Raw genomic sequence first — 15,671 nt, 5'->3', positions numbered from 1 at the left:
CATCGATGCCAAAATTCATTATTGTTTGATTTTTCTTTTTGAGACATAGTCTCACTCTGTTACCCAGGCTGGAGTGTGTCATGATTTAAACTCACTGCAACTTCCACTCTTTAGGTTCAAATGATCCTCCTGTCTCAGCTTCCCAACTACCTGGGACCACATGCATATGCTACCACATTAGGTACTTTTTTGTAGAAATGGGGTATCGCCATGTTTTCCAGGCTTGTCTTGAACTCCTGAACTCATGTGATCTACCCACCTTAGTATTCCAAATTGCACACAGACAAGAACCATCATGCCTGGCCTTGATTTTTAAGTTGCAGCTATTTTTGCAGGAGTCAGGTAGTATCACGTTGTGGCTTTAATTTGTATTTTCCTGATGATTATGATGTTGAGCATTTTTTTCATGCATTTGTTGACCATTTGTTTATCTCCTTTGACAATTGTCTAACCATGACCTTTGCCCACATTTTGATGGAAATTTTTTTCTTGCTTATTTGAGTTTCTTATTATTTCTCAATATTAGTCCATTGTTGAATACATAGCTTATGAATATTTTCTCCTACTCTGTGGATTGTCCATTTACTCTACTGATTATTTCATTTGCTATGCAGACACTTTCTTTCTTTTTTGTTTTTTAATTTTTTATTGGATTTTAGGTTTTGGGGTACATGAGCAGAGCATGCAAGACAGTTGCGTAGGAACACACATGGCAGTGTGCTTTTCTTTCCTTCTCCCCTTCACCCACATTTGGCATTTCTCCCCAGGCTATCCCTCCCCACCGTCCCCTCCCACTGGCCCTCCCCTTTCCCCCCCAATAGACCCCAGTGTTTAGTACTCCCCTTTCTGTGTCCATGTGTTCTCATTTTTCATCACCCGCCTATGAGTGAGAATATGCGGTGTTTCATTTTCTGTTCTTGTGTCAGTTTGCTGAGGATGATGTTTTCCAGATTCATCCATGTCCCTACAAACGACACGAACTCATCATTTCTGATTGCTGCATAATATTCCATGGTGTATATGTGCCACATTTTTCCAATCCAGTCTATTTTCAATGGGCATTTTGGTTGATTCCAGGTCTTTGCTATTGTAAACAGTGCTGCAATGAACATTCGTGTACATGTGTCCTTGTAGTAGAACGATTTATAGTCTTTTGGATATATACCCAGTAATGGGATTGCTGGGTCAAATGGAATTTCTATTTCTAAGACCTTGAGGAATCGCCACACTGTCTTCCACAATGGTTGAACTAATTTACACTCCCACCAACAGTGTAAAAGTGTTCCTTTTTCTCCACATCCTCTCCAGCATGTGTTGTCTCCAGATTTTTTAATGATCGCCATTCTAACTGGCGTGAGATGGTATCTCAATGTGGTTTTGATTTGCATCTCTCTGATGACCAGTGACGATGAGCATTTTTTCATATGTTTGTTGGCCTCATATATGTCTTCTTTCGTAAAGTGTCTGTTCATATCCTTTGCCCACTTTTGAATGGGCTTGTTTGTTTTTTTCCTGTAAATCCGTTTGAGTTCTTTGTAAATTCTGGATATCAGCCCTTTGTCAGATGGGTAAATTGCAAAAATTTTTTCCCGTTCTGTTGGTTGCCGATCCACTCTAGTGACTGTTTCTTTTGCCGTGCAGAAGCTGTGGAGTTTCATTAGGTCCCATTTGTCTATTTTGGCTTTTGTTGCCAATGGTTTTGGTGTTTTGTTCATGAAGTCCTTGCCTACTCCTATGTCCTGGATAGTTTTGCCTAGATTTCCTTCTAGGGTTTTTATGGTGCCAGGTCTTATGTTTAAGTCTTTAATCCATCTGGAGTTAATTTTAGTGTAAGGTGTCAGGAAGGGGTCCAGTTTCTGCTTTCTGCACATGGCTAGCCAGTTTTCCCAACACCATTTATTAAACAGGGAATCCTTTCCCCCTTGCTTGTTTTTGTCAGGTTTATCAAAGATTATATAGTTGTAGATATGTTGTGTTGCCTCCGGTGCCTCTGTTTTGTTCCATTGGTCTATATCTCTGTTTTGGTACCAGTACCATGCTGTTTTGATTACTGTAGCCTTGTAGTATAGTTTGAAATCCGGTAGTGTGATGCCCCCCGCTGTGTTCTTTTTGCTTAGAATTGACTTGGCTATGCGGGCTCTCTTTTGGTTCCATATGAAGTTCATGGTGGTTTTCTCCAGTTCTGTGAAGAAAGTCAATGGTAGCTTGATGGGGATAGCATTGATTCTGTAAATTACTTTGGGCAGTATAGCCATTTTCACGATGTTAATTCTTCCTAACCATGAACATGGAATGTTTCTCCATCTGTTTGTGTCCTCTCTGATTTCGTTGAGCAGTGGTTTGTAGTTCTCCTTGAAGAGGTCCCTTACGTTCCTTGTGAGTTGTATTCCAAGGTATTTTATTCTTTTTGTAGCAATTGTGAATGGCAGTTCGTTCTTGATTTGGCTTTCTTTAAGTCTGTTATTGGTGTAGACGAATTCTTGTGATTTTTGCTCATTGATTTTATATCCTGAGACTTTGCTGAAGTTGCTTATCAGTTTCAGGAGTTTTTGGGCTGAGGTGATGGGGTCTTCTAGGTATACTATCATGTCGTCTGCAAATAGAGACAATTCGGCTTCCACCTTTCCTATTTGAAGGCCCTTTATTTCTTTTTCTTGCATGATTGCTCTGGCTAGAACTTCCAGAACTATATTGAATAGGAGTGGTGAAAGAGGGCATCCTTGTCTAGTGCCAGATTTCAAAGGAAATGCTTCCAGTTTTTGCCCATTCAGTATGATATTGGCTGTTGGTTTGTCATAAATAGCTTTTATTACTTTGAGATACATTCCATTGATACCGAGTTTATTGAGGGTTTTTAGCATAAAGGGCTGTTGAATTTTGTCAAATGCCTTCTCTGCGTCAATTGAGAGAATCATGTGGTTTTTGTTTTTGGTTCTGTTTATGTGGTGAATTACGTTGATAGACTTGCGTATGTTGAACCAGCCTTGCATCCCCGAGATGAATCCTACTTGATCATGGTGAATAAGTTTTTTGATTTGCTGTTGCATTCGGCTTGCCAATATTTTATTCAAGATTTTTGCATCTATGTTCATCATGGATATTGGCCTGAAGTTTTCTTTTCTTGTTGGGTCTCTGCCAGGTTTTGGTATCAGAATGATGTTGGTCTCGTAAAATGATTTGGGAAGGATTCCCTCTTTTTGGATTGTTTGAAATAGTTTTAGAAGGAATGGTACCAGCTCCTCTTTGTGTGTCTGGTAGAATTCGGCTGTGAACCTGTCTGGACCTGGGCTTTTTTTGTGTTGTAGGCTCTTAATTGCTGCCTCGACTTCTGACCTTGTTATTGGTTTATTCATAGTTTCAGCTTCCTCCTGATTTAGGCTTGGGAGGATGCAGGAGTCCAGGAATTTATCCATTTCTTCCAGGTTTACTAGTTTATGTGCATAGAGTTGTTTGTAATATTCTCTGATGATGGTTTGAATTTCTGTGGAATCTGTGGTGATTTCCCCTTTATCATTTTTTATTGCATCTATTTGCTTGTTCTCTCTTTTATTTTTAATCAATCTGGCTAGTGGTCTGTCTATTTTGTTGATCTTTTCAAAAAACCAGCTCTTGGATTTATTGATTTTTTGAAGGGTTTTTCGTGTCTCAATCTCCTTCAGTTCAGCTCTGATCTTAGTTATTTCTTGTCTTCTGCTGGGTTTTGAGTTTTTTTGATCTTGCTCCTCTAGCTCTTTCAATTTTGACGATAGGGTGGCAATTTTGGATCTCTCCATTCTCCTCATATGGGCACTTATTGCTATATACTTTCCTCTAGAGACTGCTTTAAATGTGTCCCAGAGGTTCTGGCATGTTGTGTCTTCGTTCTCATTGGTTTTGAAGAACTTCTTTATTTCTGACTTCATTTCATTGTTTACCCAGTCAACATTCAAGAGCCAGTTGTTCAGTTTCCATGAAGCTGTGCGGTTCTGGGTCGGTTTCTGTATTCTGAGTTCTAACTTGATTGCACTATGGTCTGAGAGGCTGTTTGTTATGATTTCAGTTGTTTTGCATTTGTTGAGCAGTGCTTTACTTCCAATTATGTTGTCAATTTTTGAGTAGGTGTGATGTGGTGCTAAGAAGAATGTATATTCTGTGGATTTGGGGTGGAGAGTTCTGTAAATGTCTATCAGGTTTGCTTGCTCCAGGTCTGAGTTCAAGCCCTGTATATCCTTGTTGATTTTCTGTCTGGTTGATCTGTCTAATATTGACAGTGGAGTGTTAAAGTCTCCCACTATTATTGTGTGGGAGTCTAAGTCTCTTTGTAAGTCATTAAGAACTTACCTTATGTATCTGGGTGCTCCTGCATTGGGTCCATATATGTTTATTATTGTTAGCTCTTCTTGTTTTATCGATCTTTTACCATTATGTAATGGCCTTCTTTGTCTCTTTTGATCTTTGTTGCTTTAAAGTCTATTTTATCAGAGATGAGAATTGCCACTCTTGCTTTTTTTGCTCTCCGTTTGCTTGGTAAATCTTCCTCCATCCCTTTATTTTGAGCCTTTGTGTATCCTTGCATGTGAGATGGGTTTCCTGGATACAGCACACTGATGGGTTTTGGATTTTTATTCAATTTGCCAGTCTATGTCTTTTGATTGGTGCATTTAGTCCATTTACATTTAGGGTTAATATTGTTATGTGTGAATTTGATACTGCCATTTTGATGCTAAGTGGCTGTTTTGCCTGTTAGTTGTTGTAGATTCTTCATTATGTTGATGCTCTTTAGCATTTAGTGTGATTTTGGAATGGCTGGTACTGTTTGTTCCTTTCTATGTGTAGTGCCTCTTTTAGGAGCTCTTGTAAAGCAGGCCTGGTGGTGACAAAATCTCTGAGTACTTACTTGTTCACAAAGGATTTTATTTTTCCTTCACTTCTGAAGCTAAGTTTGGCTGGATATGAAATTCTGGGTTGAAAGTTCTTTTCTTTAAGAATGTTGAATATTGGCCCCCACTCTCTTCTGGCTTGTAGTGTTTCTGCCGAGAGATCTGCTGTGAGTTTGATGGGCTTCCCTTTGTGGGTAACTCGACCTTTCTCTCTGGCTGCCCTTAGTATTTTCTCCTTTATTTCAACCTTGTTGAATCTGATGATTATGTGCCTTGGGGTTGCTCTTCTTGCAGAATATCTTTGTGGTGTTCTCTGTATTTCCTGCATTTGAGTGTTGGCCTGTCTTGCTAGGTGGGGGATGTTTTCCTGGATGATGTCCGGAAGAGTATTTTCCAGCTTGGATTCATTCTCTTCGTCCCCTTCTGGTACACCTATCAAACGTAGGTTAGGTCTTTTCACATAGTCCCACATTTCTTGGAGACTTTGTTCATTCCTTTTTGCGCTTTTTTCTCTAATCTTGGTTTCTCATTTAATTTCATTGAGTTGGTCTTCGACTTCAGATATTCTTTCTTCTGCTTGGTCAATTCGGCTATTGAAACTTGTGCATGCTTCGTGAAGTTCTCGTATTGTGTTTTTCAGCTCCTTTAATTCATTCATATTCCTCTCTAAGTTATCCATTCTTGTTATCATTTCCTCATATCTTTTTTTAAGTTCCTTAGTTTCTTTGCATTGATTTAATACATGTTCTTTTAGCTCACAAAAGTTTCTCATTATCCACCTTCTGAAGTCTAATTCCGTCATTTCGTCAGTCATTCTTTGTCCAGCTTTGTTCCCTTGCTGGTGAGGAGTTTTGGTCCTTTCTAGGAGGCGAGGTGTTCTGGTTTCGGGTGTTTTCCTCCTTTTTTCGCTGGTTTCTTCCCATCTTTGTGGGTTTATCCGCTTGTCGTCTGCATAGTTGCTGACTTTTCGATTGGGTCTCTGAGTGGACACCTAGATTGTTGATGACGAAGTATTTCTGTTACTTGGTTTTCCTTCTACCAGCCTAGCCCCTTCGCTGTACGACTGCTGAGGTCCACTCCAGGCCCTGCTTGTCTGGGGTGCACCTCTAGCACCTGTGGCACAGTGAGGGATGCTACCCGTTTCTTTTTCTGCTATCTTTGTCCCAGGATGATGCCGGCCAAATGTCAGTCTTTTGGATATAGAGGGGTCAGGGAGCTGCTTGAGGAGACAGTCTGTTCTCTTTAGGAGCTCAGTTTCTGAGCTGTGAGCTCTGTTGTTCATTCAGGGCTGTTAGGCTATGTTTGATTCTGCTGCAACAGAGCTCCTTTAAAAAACCCTTTTTTTCTCAAATGCTCTGTGTTGGGGGGTTCGGACTTTATTTTTTGATGTCCATTGAGGTGTCCTGCCCAGCTAGGAGGCAGACTAGCCACTGTTTGCCTGCCAAGTCTCTGCCCTGCTGTTGTGTGATTTGCCCTGTTCCTGCAGGCTCTGCTGTGGTCTCCGCCACGCCCTGCGGCGGAGTCTCTTCGTTGTAGTGTGTTGCCTCGGCAACGGCAGGCTGAGTCAGCAGTGGGCGTGTATCTCATTAGGGACGGGTTGCCTCGGCAACGGCTGGCTGCGTCAGCAGTGGGCGTGTATCTCAGTTGGGGCGGGTTGCCTCAGTAGTGGTGGACGCCCCTCCCCCACAGAGCGTCTCGGACCGTCTGCTCGGGATAGTTTGAAATCGCGGTTTTGTTCATCCCACTGGGTACCCCGAACGCTCTGTCCCTGCAATCCCCTGGGCTGGCCTACTGTCCAAGTCTTGTTCAGTCTCAAGTCCAGCCCTCTCAAGTCTCAGGATGCTGCTTCAACAGGGCACCCGGACAAGCGCGCCCTGTGGGGATTGCTGGGTAGGGCCGGCCGCCGCCGCCCCGGCTGCCGGCTTCGCCAGGCAGTAAGTCTGCCTGGCGTCCCGTGTCTCCCTTACACTTGGGAATTTCCCCGTTCTGTGGGCAACAAAGATCAGTCTGGAAATGCAACTCCGACTCACCTGTTTGCGGATTCAATGAGAGCTCCAATCCTGGGTTGTTCTCACAGCGCCATCTTGAGTCCTCCGCAGACACTTTCTAGTTTAATTAGGTCCCATCTATTTTTGTTTTTGTTGCATTTGCTTTTGTGTCCTTGGTCATGAACTCTTTACCTAAGCCAATGTCTAGAAAAATTTTTCCAATGCTATGTTCTATAATTTTTATGGTTTCAGATCTTAGATTTAAATCTTTGTTCCATTGTGAGTTAATTTTTGTATTAGGTGGGAGATGAGGATTCAATTTCATTCTTCTACATGTGACTTGCCAATTGTCTCAGCACCATTTGTTGAGTAGGGTGTCCTTTCCCCAACTTATGTATTTGTTTGCTTTGTTGAAGATCATTTGGCTGTAGGTATTTGGCTTTATTTCTGGGTTCTCTATTCCATTGTTCTATGTTCCTATTTTTATACCAATACCATGCTGTTTTGGTAACTACAGCCTTGTAGTATACTTTGAAGTCAGATAATGTGATGCCTCCAGATTTGTTTTTGTTTAGTCTTGCTTTGGCTATGTGGGTTCTTTTTGGGTTCCACATGAATTTTAGAATTTTTTCCCCTAGTTCTGTGAAGAATGATAATGGTACTTTGATGAGAATTACATTAAATCTGTAGATTGCTTTTGGCAGTATGGTCATTTTCACAATATTTGATTCTACCTATTCATGAGCATGAAATGTGTTTCTATTTGTGTTGTAAATTATTTCTTTCAGCAGTGTTTTGTAGTTTTTCTTGTACAGATCTTTCACTTCCTTGGTTAGGTATATTCCTAGGTATGTATGTATGTATTTATTTATTTACTTATTTAATTTAATTTTATTTTTTTGCTGCTGTTGTAAAACGGATTGTGTTCTTAATTTGTTTCTCAGCTTGGTTTCTCAGCTCTTGGTGTATAGCAGTGCTACTAATTTATGTACATTGATTTTGTATCCTGAAACCTTACTGAATTCATTTATCAGATCTGGGAGCTTTCTAATTGAGTCTTTAGGGTTTTCTAGGCATATAATTATATCATTGGCAAACAGTGACAGTTTTACTTCCTCTTTACCAATATGGATGTCCCTCATTTCTTTCTCTTGTCTGAATGCTCTGGCTAGGACTCAGTATTATGGTGAATAGAAATGGTGAAAGTGGACATACTTGTCTTGGTTCAGTTGTCAGGGAGAATGCTTTCAACTTTTCCTCATTTAGTATAATGTTGGCAGTTGTTTTCTAATAGATGGCTTTTATTACCTTAAGACAAGTCTCTTCTCTGGCAGTTTTGCTGAGGGTTTAATCGTAAAGGGATACTGGATTTTGTCAAATGTTTTTCTACATTTATTGAGATGATTATAAGATTTAAAAAATTCTGCTTATGTTACGTATCACATATTGACTTGCGTATGTCATGCCATCCCTGAATCCCTGGTATGAAATTCATTTGATCATGGTGGATTATCTTTTTGATATGCTCTTGGATTCCGTTAGCTAGTATTTTGTTGAGGATGTCAGCATCTATGTTCATCAGGTATATAGATCTGTAAGTTTTTTCTGTTATGTCCTTTACTGATTTTGGTATTGGGTGGCTTATACCATCCTAATGGCTGGTGATATAGAATGATTTTAGAAGGGTTCACTCTTTATCTTTTGGAATAATTTCAGTAAAATTGGTACCAACTCTTCTTTGCATGTCTGATAGAATTCAGCTGTGAATTTATCTTGTCCTAAACTTAATTTTGTTAGCAATTTTTAAAATTACTGTTTCAATCTTGCTACTTGTTATTGGTATGTTCAGAATTTCTATGTCTTCCTGGTTTAATCTAAGAGGGTTGTGTATTTCCAGGAATTTATCCATCTCTTCTAGATGTTCTAGTTTGTGTGCATATAGGTGATCATAGTAGCCTGGAATAATCTTTTTTATTTCTGTGGTATAAGTTATAATATCTCCCATAATTGAGCTTATTTGGATTGTCTCTCTTCTTGGTTAATCTTGCTAAAGGTCTACCGATTTTGTTGATCTTTTCAAGAACCAGCTTTTTATTTCATTTATCTTTTGTGTTTTTTGTTTCAGTTTCATTTAGTTCTGCTCTAATCTTCATTGCATTTTTTTTCTGCTGTGTTACAGTTTGTTTTGTTCTTGTTTCTCTAGTTCTTTGAGGTGTGACCTTAGATTGTTTCTTTGCACTCTTTCAGATTTTTTGATATAGGCATTTAACGCTGTGAACTTTCCTCTTAGCACAGCCTTGGCTGTATCCCAGAGGTTTTGATAAGTTTTGCCACTATTATTGTTCAGCACAAATAATTTTTAAATTACTATCTTGATTTTATTGTTGACTCAATGATCACTCAAGAATACATTATTTAATTTTCATGTATTTCTGTAGTTTGAGGGTTCCTTTTAGAGTTAATTTCCAGTTTTATTTCACTGTGGTCTGAGAAGCTACTTGATACAATTTCAATTTTCTTGAATTTATTGAGTCCAGGCATTGTTCTTGGTCTTAAATTTAATAGCAAACACAGAACATGTATAATATCACTATATTAATTTTCAAAGATTTTTAACATTTAAAACCATAACAACACATAGTCACATTGTTTATAAAAACTTTAAAATGTCTTAATTAATAACTTTATTATAAAATTTCATAAGCCATGCTTTTCAAAATAAGTTTATATCAAATCCAACTTCCCCAAAACACTAAAAGTTAAGTATGTCAGTGGACTAAATAAATCATTCACTTGTGCCTGTAAAAAAAAAAAAATAGTGTTATTGCCCTTCACTGTAGAAACAAAACCCTTTCATTTTAAAAATTAAATTTAACAATATTGCATAAATTAGCACTTTAGTAGTGTATACACTAACATTAGTTGATACATTACTTTTACCACTAAAAAGTTCAAGTTGGGGCCAGGAGTGGTGGCTCACGCCTGTAATCCTAGCACTTTGGGAGGCCAAGGCGGGCAGATCATGAGGTCCAGAGATCATAGACCAGCCTGGCTAACATGATGAAACCCCATCTCTACTAAAAATACAAAAAAAATAGCCGGGCATGGTGGTGGGCACCTGTAATCCCAGCTACTCGGGAGGCTGAGGCAGGAGTATTGCTTAAACCTGGGATGTGGAGGTTGCAGTGAGCCCAGAAGGTGCCACTGCACTCCAGCCTGGGTGACAGACAAGACTCTGTCTCAAAGGAAAAAAAAAAAGTTCAAGTTAAAATGTCCTTCAGTCATATAGCTCTAAAGTATATCTTTCTTTCTTTCTTTTTTTTTTTTGAGACAGAGTTTCGCTCTTGTTACCCAGGCTAGAGTGCAATGCCGCGATCTCGGCTCACCACAACCTCTGCCTCCTGGGTTCAGGCAATTCTCCTGCCTCAGCCTCCTGAGTAGTTGGGATTACAGGCATGCGCCACCATGCCCAGCTAATTTATTTTGTATTTTTAGTAGAGACGGGGTTTCACCACGTTGACCAGGATGGTCTAGATCTGTTGACCTCGTGATCCACCCGCCTCAGCCTCCCAAAGTGCTGGGATTACAGGCTTGAGCCACCGCACCCGGCCCTAAAGTATATCCTTCATTCATAATTTCTGCTCAAATAATTAGTTTGCCAACTAGGTTATTTTCATTCATACTATAAAACAAAAGCAAACCAGTCCAGTTTATTTTTTTATACTTAATATATTGCACCTTTTCTGGATATACATCATTAAAATTAGGATCTATAAGTTCAGTCAAATCCAACCATAAATTCAAGTTATTATACTATATAACCTTATAAAATACATAAAAACATTATTACTTTGCCTTTATAACAAAACCCAGAAGTCTGTTTTAATTTATAAATTTGACATTTAGCCAAAATTTTTTTTAATTTTCAAAGTTAGAAAACAAAACAAAAACATAAAAAACCAGGTCTTAATGCCACATATTTTTCTCTTAAAGTTATAAAATAAAGTCTCCTTCTTTCCAAAACACTTTATTATATTTAAATTATAAACCCAATTTTCTGTGTCAATGTATAATTATCATTCTAAAGCTCTAGTCTGAAAAGGCAAAAAAAAAAGTTATCTTCTTTGTTCAAACATTTGCATCACTTTCACAAAATAATTTAAAAAATTTAAATTCAAACTAAGTAAAATACTGTTTCAATAAGCATGTTTCTAAAATAAACCAAAATTAGCAGTTAATTTAGCCATCCAAAAAATCCCACCAGAAAAAATATCCTAAGTGGATAGTGCACCTTTAAAAAATCTAGCATATTAAATAAATTTCATCTAAAAGCCAAAAGCTAAGTAAGCTTTGCCTTTAAACTACTTTGTAACAACAAAAATAAAGCCAGCACTTTTAAAACTTCACTTGTCGGTATCATAAAAAGTATTGCCCAACTAAATTTTGCTTCTTAAGTAAAATTGGAAGGGGAGTGCTAGCACTACTCCCCTTCCAATTTTACCTAAGGGGAGTGCTAGCACTACTCCCCTTCCAATTTTACCTAAGTGTTTACACCATCTATCTTAGAGATGTTTTATGTTCTGATGAATAGAATGTATATTCTGCAGTTGTTGGATAGAATGTTCTGTAAGTATCTGTTAAGTCCATTTGTTATAGAATACAGTTTAAGTTCACTGTTTCTTGGTTGACTTTCTGTCTTAATGACATGTCAAGTGCTGTTAGTGGAGTATTGACATCTGCCACTATTATTGTGTTGCCATCTGTCTCATTTCTTAGGTCTAGTAGTAACTACTTTATAAATTTGGGAGCTTCAGTGTTAGGTACATATACATTTAGAATTGTCATATTTTCCTGTTGGACTAATTTTTTTAATCATTATATTATGCCCCATTTGTCTTTTTTAACTGTTGTTACTCTAAAGTCTGTTTTGTCTGATATAAGAATAGCTACTTCTGCTTGCTTTTGGTTTCTATTTGTGTGGAATATCTTTTTCTACTCTCTTACCTTAAGTTTGTATGAGTTCTTACGTGTTTGGTGAGTCTCTTAAAGACAGCTGATACTTGGTTGGTGGCTTTTTATCCATTCTGCCATTCTATATCTTTTTTTTTGAGACAGAGTCTTGTTCTGTCACCAGGCACCAGGCTGTAGTGCAGTGGCACAATCTCAGCTCACTGCAATCTCCACTTCCTGAATTCAAGCAATTCTACTACCTCAGCCTCCCGAGTAGCTGGGACTACAGGTGCGCCACCATGCCCAGCTAATTTTTGTATTTTTTAGTAGAGACGGGATTTCATCATGTTGGCCAGGATGGTCTCTATCTCTTGACCTCGTAATCCACCTGCCTCGGCCTCCCAAAGTGCTGGGATTATAGGTGTGAGCCACCGCACCCGGCCCATTCTGTATCTTTTAAGTGGAGCATTTAGGCTGTGAAATCCTGTCTCTACTAAAGATGTGAAAAGTGGCTGGGCATTGTCGCAGGCACCTGTAATCATAGCTACTTGGAAGGCTGAGGCAGTATCCCAGCTACTGGGGAGGCTGCTTGAACCCAGGAGGCAGAGGTTGCAGTGGGCTGAGATCATGCCATTGCACTCCAGCCTGAGGAAAAAGCTGTCTAAAAAAAGAAAGAAAGAAGGAAAGAAAGAGGGAAAGAAAGAAAGAAAAGAAAAAGAAGAAAATACATTCAATGTTAGTATTGAAATGTGAGGTACTATTTTATTAATCATGCTAAATGTAGTGTCAAACTCAGCATTTATTTTTTCTGAAAAAGACTTTATCTCTCCTTCATTTATAAAGCTTAGTTTTGCTGGCTACAAAATTCTCAGCTGATAATTTTTTGTTATGGTGTTTAAGGAGGCTAAATATGGAATCCCAATCAATTCTGGGTTGTGAGGTTTCTGCTGAGAAATCTGCTGTTAATCTGATAGGTTTTTTTCCTGTATAGGTTACCTGATCCTTTTCCTCACAGCTTTTCTGACTCTCTCCTTTGTCTTGACGTTAGATAGCCTGATGACTGTGGGTCTTGGTGACAATCTTTTTGTGATGAATTTCTTAGGAGCCATTTGAGCTTTTTGTGTTCTGATGTCTAGATCTATAGCAAGGCCAGGAAAGTTTTCCTCAATTATTACCTCAAATAAGTTTTCCAAACGTTTATATTTTTCTTCTTCCTCAGGAATGTCAATTATTCTTAGATTTGGCTGTGTAATATTATCCAAAATTTCCTGGAAGCTTTGTTCTTTTCTTTTTGTCTTTGTCTGCTTGGGTTAATCCAAAAGCCTTGTCTTCGAGCTCTGATGTTCTTTCTTCTACTTGTTTTAGTCTATTGTTGAAACTTTCCCCTGAATTTTGTGTTTCTCAAAGTCTTTCACTTCCAGAAGTTGTGATTATTTTTTTTTCTTATGATAGCTATTTCTCTGGAGAATTTTTCATCCATATACTGTATTTTAAAAATTTCTTTAAGTTGGTTTGTTATTAAAGAAACACCATAGGACATCATTATCTGCTTTGTAATATACACAAAATGTGTTGAAACTCTATTATATTTTTACCATAGCATTTAGTGAATTATAATTATCTTTCAAAACAGTTTATAGCCATGGAAATAGTGCTTATGACATACTATTGCAGGTCTTAGTGGTTACTAAGAAAGAAAAATTGCAATTTTAAGGAAATGATTGACTAATCCATTTAAATTTAACTTAACTAAATAGGACTTGATCAGAAGAGTTACTTGCAAAAGAGAATTATATCCCATAAGATACAAAACAAACCCTTGTAAAATAGACTTTAATAGGCTCTAATACCAAGTACCCATAACAGCAGTCAGATTGATAGTAAACTTGTGCCTCCTACCCCCACAAATCAAAAGCTATAAGATTGTTTGGATTTAATAATTTTAACTATCTTTATGTAATGGACAAAGTGTATGAATGTAATCACCTTAGTTGGGCAATAAACTTAGGAAGGATCTTCTTGGATGTCACACTCAAGACTTGGTCTCAGCTCCAATCTTCACTTATCAGTCTCTGCTCCAGCAGAAAACCTCTGTGTAGATTGGGGAAGCAAAAGTATAGCTCTGGGAAGAAATAGGAAAGAATAAGATCAAAATAAGAAAGAAGATTATGGAGAAATAAATAAAAATTAAAACTTTTTCAGTGTTTAACACTTTTTAAGTGGTTTTACCATGTGTGTTGGTTGACTTTATTACTAACTATAATCACTAATGAGAATTTTATGTGATAGCAAAGGTGGTTAACAAATTTAAAATAGTATATTTAATTTGCAGTTCTTATGACTTGAAGAGTTTGATTGAATTTGTAGTCAATAGTTAAAGATTAAAAAAGCTTAATCTGTTAAATATACATTTTTATTGATTATTCAAGTGTTATGTTTACATTTTATAAAATATTTATTTTTGCAAATAAATACATTATATGTTTGCCAAAAGTTATATAATTCTGGATTCCTTTCTATTAGGAAACCATCAGATACAAATGGATTTATTAACACACTATAATGTGCTTACAACTATTTTTTTAATGCATAGGAATTTTTAAATAATGTATAGGAAAATAACTGGGAGAAAGTACACTGAAATATGTAGTTTTTTTCAATATTATATCTCTGAAATTAATCCATGCTGTATATATATCATTGGTTTGCTTCTCTTTACTGTTGTATAACATTTCATTATATGAATATACCACAATTTATTTGCTCATTTTACTCTTGATGGGTTTGGGGGATATTTTCAGTTTTTGGAGCTTATGATTAAAACTACTATGAATATTCTTGTTCATGTCTTTTGGTGGAAATAACACTCTATTTTGCTAGGAATACTCAGGGGTAAAACTGTTGGGCCATGGTGAATGTGTAGGTTTTTTAATTTCTTAAATGGCTATACTACTTTATGCTCTTGACTTTGTGCAAGAATGGTCTAGGTTTTCCACATCCTTCTCAAAATCTAATATTGCCAATGTTTAAAAATTTTGTCATTCTGGCACATGTGACTTCAACTTGCATTTTCTGATTTCTAATGATATTTAGCATATTTGTATATATGTACTGGCCATTTGGCTATCCACTTTTATGAAGTGCCTGTTTAAGTTGTTTTCACATTTTCAATTTTGGTTGTCTTTTTTCTCACTAGTTTTTAGTTATTGTTTGTGTATTCTGAGATATGTAGTTTTTGCTATGTAAAGAACTACCCTAAATCCTAGTGACAAACATTTTGTTTTGCTCATAAAACCTTGTGGATCAGGAATTTTAGAAGTGCTCATCTGGGAAGTTTGTACCTGATCCTCATGGCATCAGCTATAGGGTCTGGGGCTGAAAATATACTTCTAAGTTGGCTTCTTTACCCATCTGGAACTTGAGTCCTCTGGCTTTTCCCAGGGTGGTGGGCTGAGCATGATAAGCTTCTTAGATGGCTGGTTGTGTTCAAGAGGCAGAAAGAAGAAGCTACCCAGTATATTAAGAGTTTTTCAGAAACTGGCATTGACAGTGTTAATTCTGCAATATTCTACTGGCCAAAGCAGTCATAGGGTTGGGCCAGATTCAAGGAGGTTAGAGAAATAAACTTTGACTTCTCACGGAGGAGCAAAGTCATTATGCAGAAGAGCATGTGTCAAGAGATATTGTCATTGTCATCTTTGGAAAATACAAGTTCTTTGAGGGAAGAACAAAGCTTTTTAAGTAGAGATCTAAATGTGACTTTATCTTTGTTGACCAAATAAGCAAATTGTTTGACGATATTATAATAATACTGGCAAGTTACGGAAATCAAGCCTCATCACAGACACCTACTTCTCTTTGGTCCTTCCTTCTG

The 15,671-nt window shown here is 37.5% G+C and overlaps 1 long non-coding RNA gene across 1 annotated transcript in view; it reads right to left on the bottom strand.

Moving 5' to 3' along the window:
• Positions 1 to 15,671, bottom strand: part of LOC118145646 (uncharacterized) — a 56,139-nt gene that overhangs the window by 27,104 nt on the left and 13,364 nt on the right. Inside the window, exon 2 of the long non-coding RNA XR_004730933.1 lies at positions 13,784 to 13,919. This is a non-coding gene — a long non-coding RNA (uncharacterized LOC118145646). The remainder of the gene's footprint in view (positions 1 to 13,783; positions 13,920 to 15,671) is intronic.

This window comes from Callithrix jacchus, chromosome 10 (assembly GCF_049354715.1).
Source record: "Callithrix jacchus isolate 240 chromosome 10, calJac240_pri, whole genome shotgun sequence".
Lineage (NCBI taxonomy): Eukaryota > Metazoa > Chordata > Mammalia > Primates > Cebidae > Callithrix > Callithrix jacchus.
Note: the sequence above shows the minus strand (reverse complement) of the source record. Positions and strands in the feature narration are given on the sequence as shown.